We start from the raw sequence: 6,855 nt of genomic DNA on the forward strand, positions 1-6,855 counted from the left end.
ATTTGTATTTTATTTTCTTTTGTTTTAGGGGGGTTAGTGATTGAATTCACTTTAGTAGATTTTTTGTTTGTTGTTTTGTTGTAAAGCCCACCCTGAAGAAACACTATATATATATATATATATATATATATATATATATATATATATATATATATATATATATATATATATATATATAGAGAGAGAGAGAGAGAGAGAGAGAGAGAGAGAGAGAGAGAGAGAGAGAGAGAGAGAGCGAGCGAGAGAGAGAGAGAGAGAGAGAGAATGTGTTTTTGTTTTCATATAAAATAAAAAAAACAAACATCACTGACTGAAAACCCCGTACAGAGTGTGTCTCCGTGTTTCTTTTTATGTTGTGCCCTTCTTCGTCCTTACAGCATCTTACAGCATTTCTTTTGGCCAGTGTTAGTCTGACGTGAGGGACTATTGTCGGTCTTGTCACACCTGTCAGCTAACTGGCAAACCAAAGCAAAAGATGCCGCCTGCCCTGTTTCGGCCTATACCTGTGGTGGGTGTTCCTTTTGATACACTTCTTTTAGACTGCGTAGGCCCACTGCTCAAAACAAAAACGGGACATCGGCTTCTTTCAGGAATGTGTGCCATTACAAGGTTTCCAGAGGCTATTCCATTACGCAACATAAAAGTTAAGTCCATAATTTAACTTTTGTTCTATTTTTGGTTTACCACAGTACATTCAGACCGACCAAGGATCCAATTTTCTATCCAAAATATTTGCCCAAGTTTTACAACAGTTGTCTATGAACAGTTGTCTATAGGGTATCGAGTACTTACCACTCTGAGACCCAAGGAGCTTTGGAATTCCTTTAGTTTTATTTGCGCTTGGACAGACTGTTCAGGAGTCTCTTGGTTTCAGTCCTGCTCAATTAGTGTTTGGACATACGGTTAGAGAACCTGTGAAACTTTTGAAGGATTGATGGCTAAAAAGCGATGAGCCGCATTTAGGATTGCTAAATTATGTGAGTCATTTTAAAGAATCGTTAGAATCTGCTTGTTAACTTGTTAAAAGGAGTTAGCTGCAGTGCAATCAAAAATGAAGAGGAGATACGATAAAATTGCTACAGTCTGTTCGTTTTAGCCAGGTGATGAGGTGTTGGTTTTGTTGCCTCATGTCATTCTAAACAAGATTTTCAGGACCATATGTTATCATGGATAAAATCAGTGAGACGGATTATGTGATACAAACTCTGGACCGAAAACATAAAACTCATGTTTGCCACATCAGTAAATTAAAGCAGTATATTCTACTGTCACGTTCAAAACCTAATGTTGTTCCTTCTGCTGTTGCTATGTTGGTACCTATAAAGGATGAGGATGATGGGTTAGTTCCTTCTGCACCAGTGATGGCTGCGCGTTTGCCCAACTCCACTATACTACAGGACTTGGATGGTTATTTATCAAATCTAGAGCCAAAAGAGTGTTCTGATGTTAAGACTTTAATTACCCGATATCATGGTTTGTCTTCTGATCTACCAACTCAGACCTCCGAGATCGTTCATGATATGGATGTGGGAGATCATCCCCCAATTAAGCAACATGCATATCGAGTTAATCCAGTTAACTGCGCATGTATGCAGGCCGAAGAGCGATACTTGGTAGACAATGGATTTGCTGTTCCGAGCTCCAGTCTTTGGAGTGCATCCTTATACTTATGCCTGATGGCACATCACGTTTTTGCATGGACTACCGCAAAGTAAATGCTGTTACTTGATCGGATGCTTTTCGTTTGCCACTAGTAGAAGATTATATAGACAATATAGGCTCAGCTCAGTATGTGAGTAAATTAGACATGTTGAAGGGTTAGTGGCAGGTCCCTTTGCCATCACATGCTTCTGATTTTTCTGCTTTTGTTACACCGGATTATTGTCTCCAACACAATGTTATGGTTTTCGGCATGAAAAATGCACCTGCTACATTTCAGCAATTAATGAATCGTGTGTTGAGCTGGATATCTAAGTGTGATGCTTATTTGGTTGATGTCATTGTACATTCGGCAACCCGGTCTGAACATTTGAGACTCTTTTTGTTCACTTGCAGACTGCTTCTCTTACACTTAATTTAGCCAAGTGTCAGTTTGGAAAAGCCATGGATGTGTATCTGGGTAAGGAGGTAGGACTAGGATGTGGACGCCCTGTTGACGCCAAAATTGTCGTCATAGTGAAGTTTCCAGTCCCCACTACTAGACAAGAATGACATTGATTTATAGGTATGATTGGGTACTATCAAGGTTTTTGTCACAATTTTGCTTCATTGGTGTCTCCCCTTACAAATTTGTTACAGAAATTCTCTGAATTTGTTTAGTCTCCAAAATGTCAACATGCATTTGAGTCTGTAAAGGCATTGCTTTGTTGCTCTCCTGTGTTTGCTGCTCCAAATTTTGAGTGCCCTTTTAAATTAGAGGTGGATGCTAGTAACATCGGCGCAGGTGCTGTGTTGGTACAAGAGGATGTTTCAGAAATAGACCATCCGGTCTGTTACTTCTCGAGAAACATCTCTAGATGACAGTTAAATTACTCCACGATTTAAAAAGAAACCTCTGTTGTTTGTTGAAACATTTCAAGGTGTATGTTGGTTCTAGTTTACAACCATAGTCTTTATAGATCATAAAACGACTATGATCCATATGTTGAACCATATGTACAACACAAATCAATGGCTTATGAGAAGGGCACTGTTCTTACAGGAATATGATTTGGATTTGGATGTACAGCACAAGAGAGGATCCGAGAATGCCTTGGCTGATGCTTTATCTCAAACGCACTGATCTTTGACTCTTTTCCTTTTCGATATGGGAGGGGGTGTTATGTCCTTGGTACTTTCTGAGTTGTTTCTTGTTGTCTCACAAAGGTGCAGGTCATAGGGTCGTAACACTCCTGCAAGAAGAACTTCTTCTCAAATAGTAGAGGACTATCCAACCCATAAACCATGGGTCTCATCAAGCATTAAGTCTCTGACTGTTGAATGCCAGAGAATCTTCTAGATCCATAACATAAGGAAAAATTCCAAAGAGACAACAAAGTCCTTCTTTAAGCCATTCTGAGAAGACCACATGAGGATAGTGGAAAAGACACAACAGGAACTGGGACAAGACCAGGCACAGAACATAGGAAGGCCCACAAGGCAGCCACAGGAGACTGGAAGCAGTTTAGAGGTGTGCGCGACCCGGGGCTTGACCTCCATCCAGCTACAGGAGCAAAAGGACCCAGCCAGAGAAATAGGACCCGCTAGCAGTCCCCACCCACTCTCACTGCTCCACCCACAGAAGCTCACATGCTGCTCAGCATCAGAAAAGCTGCCCTGATACTAGTGCCCCACACTACACACATCTCCCTGAAAATAGTGCCCCATGCCGCACGTCTCCCTGATACTAGTGCAGCCAGGCAGTGTATTTTTGCAGTTGTGTATAGACTGTAGCATTTAGCTAGTATAGTTCCATACTTTTATTAATCAACAGTTGTTTCACACAATAGAACATGAAATAAATTCTTATCCACTGATAGACGTGAATTTAGTTGGATTAAATGATCAGATTTCAAAAGTGACCTCTACTGGCGGTAACTGCTGAGTCACACAAGCCTTTATATAGTGCACGCTGGCAATAAAGCCTTTCATGTTTTTGTTCTACAATAAACCAAGCAGGAATACAGGTTTGCATATTAAGCCATTTCATGTTTAGTAGGAAATTTTGATGAGAACAAAATTATTGTGCTTAAAACAGAAGTTTCTATCTGGTCTGACTGGTTTATTTTTCCATGGTTTCTTTTACCTATACCATATCAGGGCTGGGTTGGTCCAAACCCACATATCTCCATAACTTCAGCAAGTGTCTCTAGATTACTAATTGCAGCACAAACTGAGAATATACTGAATATATAACACAATGATGTAAATCTTTATTTACTTTACATAGAGAACACAGGTCTGATTTGGTGACACTCTGCTTTAAAGCAGACAAGAGCCAGATTTTCCAGATGCACTACAGTACTTCAGTACTACAGAGTATCAGTCTGTGTGCTCTCTCTAATAGTTATAATGATTTTACCACTACAGCCGCTCTACTGATGTCAGTAGCGTAAGGATGATTGATATGTGCCTCAACCAGCTTATTGTAAAACTCCTGTAACTGATTCTTAACTGTACTCATTACCCTGGCAGCAGGTCAGTGAACTGTATGGCCTTTTTGGAAGGCAGATAGAACATTCCAGGATGAAACATGGAGACGGGCAGATCGGCAAGAAATGACAGACATGATGAAGAAAATAAAATAGGGTGAACAAACAAAACAATAATCATGCAGAGAAAGCACAAGTTAGGCTGAAACAGTATGAGGACCAGTTAAATATTCAACTCTTCTAGTATAATGTTTATTTTAAAGCAACACCTAAATGCATTTATACAATTCTCCAAATTTGATCTTACTGGATATGTTCAAATTTGACCTCCATTATACCCAATAGAAAAAAGACCCAGGCCCAAACAGGTGGCAGTCCAGTGATGTAAGTATCTATTACATAGTGATTTAAATGACAAGTGTCAAACACTGAGTGAAGCTGTTTGTGTTTGTGTTTGTGAAGTCTTGTCAAACCGTGTTACGTTTGTTGTTTTGTGTGTTGCTTCTGGTTTGTTGAATCTCTGCCTGTGTTTTGGATTACTCTCTTTGCCTGATCCCTATTTGTTTTGGTTTACATTGTGCATTGCTTTTCTGAATTATGAACTTGGCTTATGTACTTTGGATTCTGTTTGTGAACTAAATGTGTTCTCTAATAAAGCTGAAACTGGCTTACTGTGAGTGACTCCATCTCTGTACGTGCTCAGAACATTACAAGATGACAAAAATACTTTTGTAAATCACTCTAGATAAGAGCTCCTGCTAAATGCCAAAAATTTAAATGTAAAATGTAAGTGTTTGAAAAATTCTTTGGAGTCAAATCTGCAGAGTAAACTATCTTATATGAATTAAAGTTGTCTGGAATCTTGTAAATATTAATACAAAGAAAGCCCATTAACAGTGTGGTTCCTTGAGAAGGGTGTGACATCATCTTCACAGCCTGGAATGGTACATTTTTGTATGTAATCTGCCATTTTCATTGTTGGTCTGTTGTCATTGTTTTGTTCTTCACAACACCTGCAGAACTGCTGAAGCTTTAACTGTGCAGGTCGATGGTAATGTCACCTGGGCTAGAATGTGGGCTGGTGTATGCAAATTTTAGGAGCATAAATATTAATGAGTCAAGACTGCTGTGTAATATTCTAAGATTTTGGAACTGGCTCATTTTACTGCCTTGTTTGGCTTATGTGGTATTTGTATTTGAAAGAGGAGTAAATAGTGTTTGAGGTTCACAGTATGTCAGTTCCACGTATCAAACTCTCCTTATTCAACTTTGTGAAGGAAAATGCCATTTTTTCTTTTTATAAGACTGTCCATAGTAGACAGTGAGCCTCTCTACTCTACACAGGCTGTTACTCACCTGCTCTTCCATGGTGAGATCTTCTCTACCCATAGCAGGTTACATCTCTATAACAACACTGACCCAGAGTCACTGTGAGAATCCAACCGCAGTTTATTACAAAATGAACGCAACATGAATGATAAGCCAGACAGTGCAAGGAGAGAAGCTTACCTTTGTTTTAATTACATGATCAGCAGGCTGTTGTAATAAGGTATTTATTGTTTATTTCTGTTGGTTTCTGTTGTGCAATGTGACCTGTGCTATTTCTGTTCAATACATTGTAGGACAAACAGGAAACACAGAAGAATATATCAGGAAAATTCTTTATATTTGGCCAGGTGTGGGTAAGAATCTGATGTGTTTTGTAAATCTGCATGTTCATTCAGTTCTCTCGACTTTTGGGGATCACTGGCTCTTTGCCTCTGAGAAGAAGATGAGCAATGTGTGAGACAACAGCAGTTCCTCCCTCAGCACAGCTGGCTCTTCATCTGGCTCTGGGCTGATTGGAGATCAGTGGATTGGGTGAGTTCAGGAGTGTCTCTCTGATGAGCTTCACCTGGGTCTCATTAGCTCTGTTCTGGGAGCTGTCCAGGGTTCTGACACACATTGAGTTCCATGTTGCTGAAACAGATGTTACGACCCAGTCTAGATAGGAGCAGTGACCGAAATTATTAAATGAATTTAACACAAACAATAAACAAAAATGGACCGACAAAACTGACCGACCGCATTTACCTTTCATGTCTTTGTATGCATCAAAGCTGGACAAGCGGCTATCAAGTGCCCTCTTTTGTGACAGTAAAAACACACCCGTTTCGCAGGGACTTAACTTTTTCTGTGAGGTAATGGGACAGTCTTGGAAGGATGGGTTTCTCTTTTTGGCACAGGCAGAGAAGCAAAGACAGTTTTGCGTATTAACATGAATTCATTGGCAGCAATAGCTGTCTGAGAGAGTCGATACTTCTGCTTATTTAAACACATCACTACCTGTGTGGGAGAGTAGATTTTGAATTCTTCTAACATGAGTTCCTTTAGCTCATGAAAGCTCTGACTGACTGGCAGCACACCATTTATCAAATTACACAGATTTCCTGTACAAATTCTACATAAGTTTAGAGGGGTGTTTGTCTAGTTGCCTGAAGTTCTGCTGGTAGGCCTCTGGGATTAACCCAAGAGGTTGAGGCGGAACCCCAGGGACCTTGTTTCTTCATGGGAGGATATTCTCCAATACCAAGACTTCCTACAAAATGGCCTTCATCTCCACCTTGAGGCCAATGTATCATTATGTCAAAGAAATCTGCTGTAGCATGAAGACCGTCTTTACAACACCTATCAAATACCTCCAAAGTAGGGCAGAGTGAGAAATCCAGTATTCTGAAAGGAACCA

This window comes from Electrophorus electricus, chromosome 2 (assembly GCF_013358815.1).
Source record: "Electrophorus electricus isolate fEleEle1 chromosome 2, fEleEle1.pri, whole genome shotgun sequence".
In the NCBI taxonomy this organism is placed as follows: domain Eukaryota; kingdom Metazoa; phylum Chordata; class Actinopteri; order Gymnotiformes; family Gymnotidae; genus Electrophorus; species Electrophorus electricus.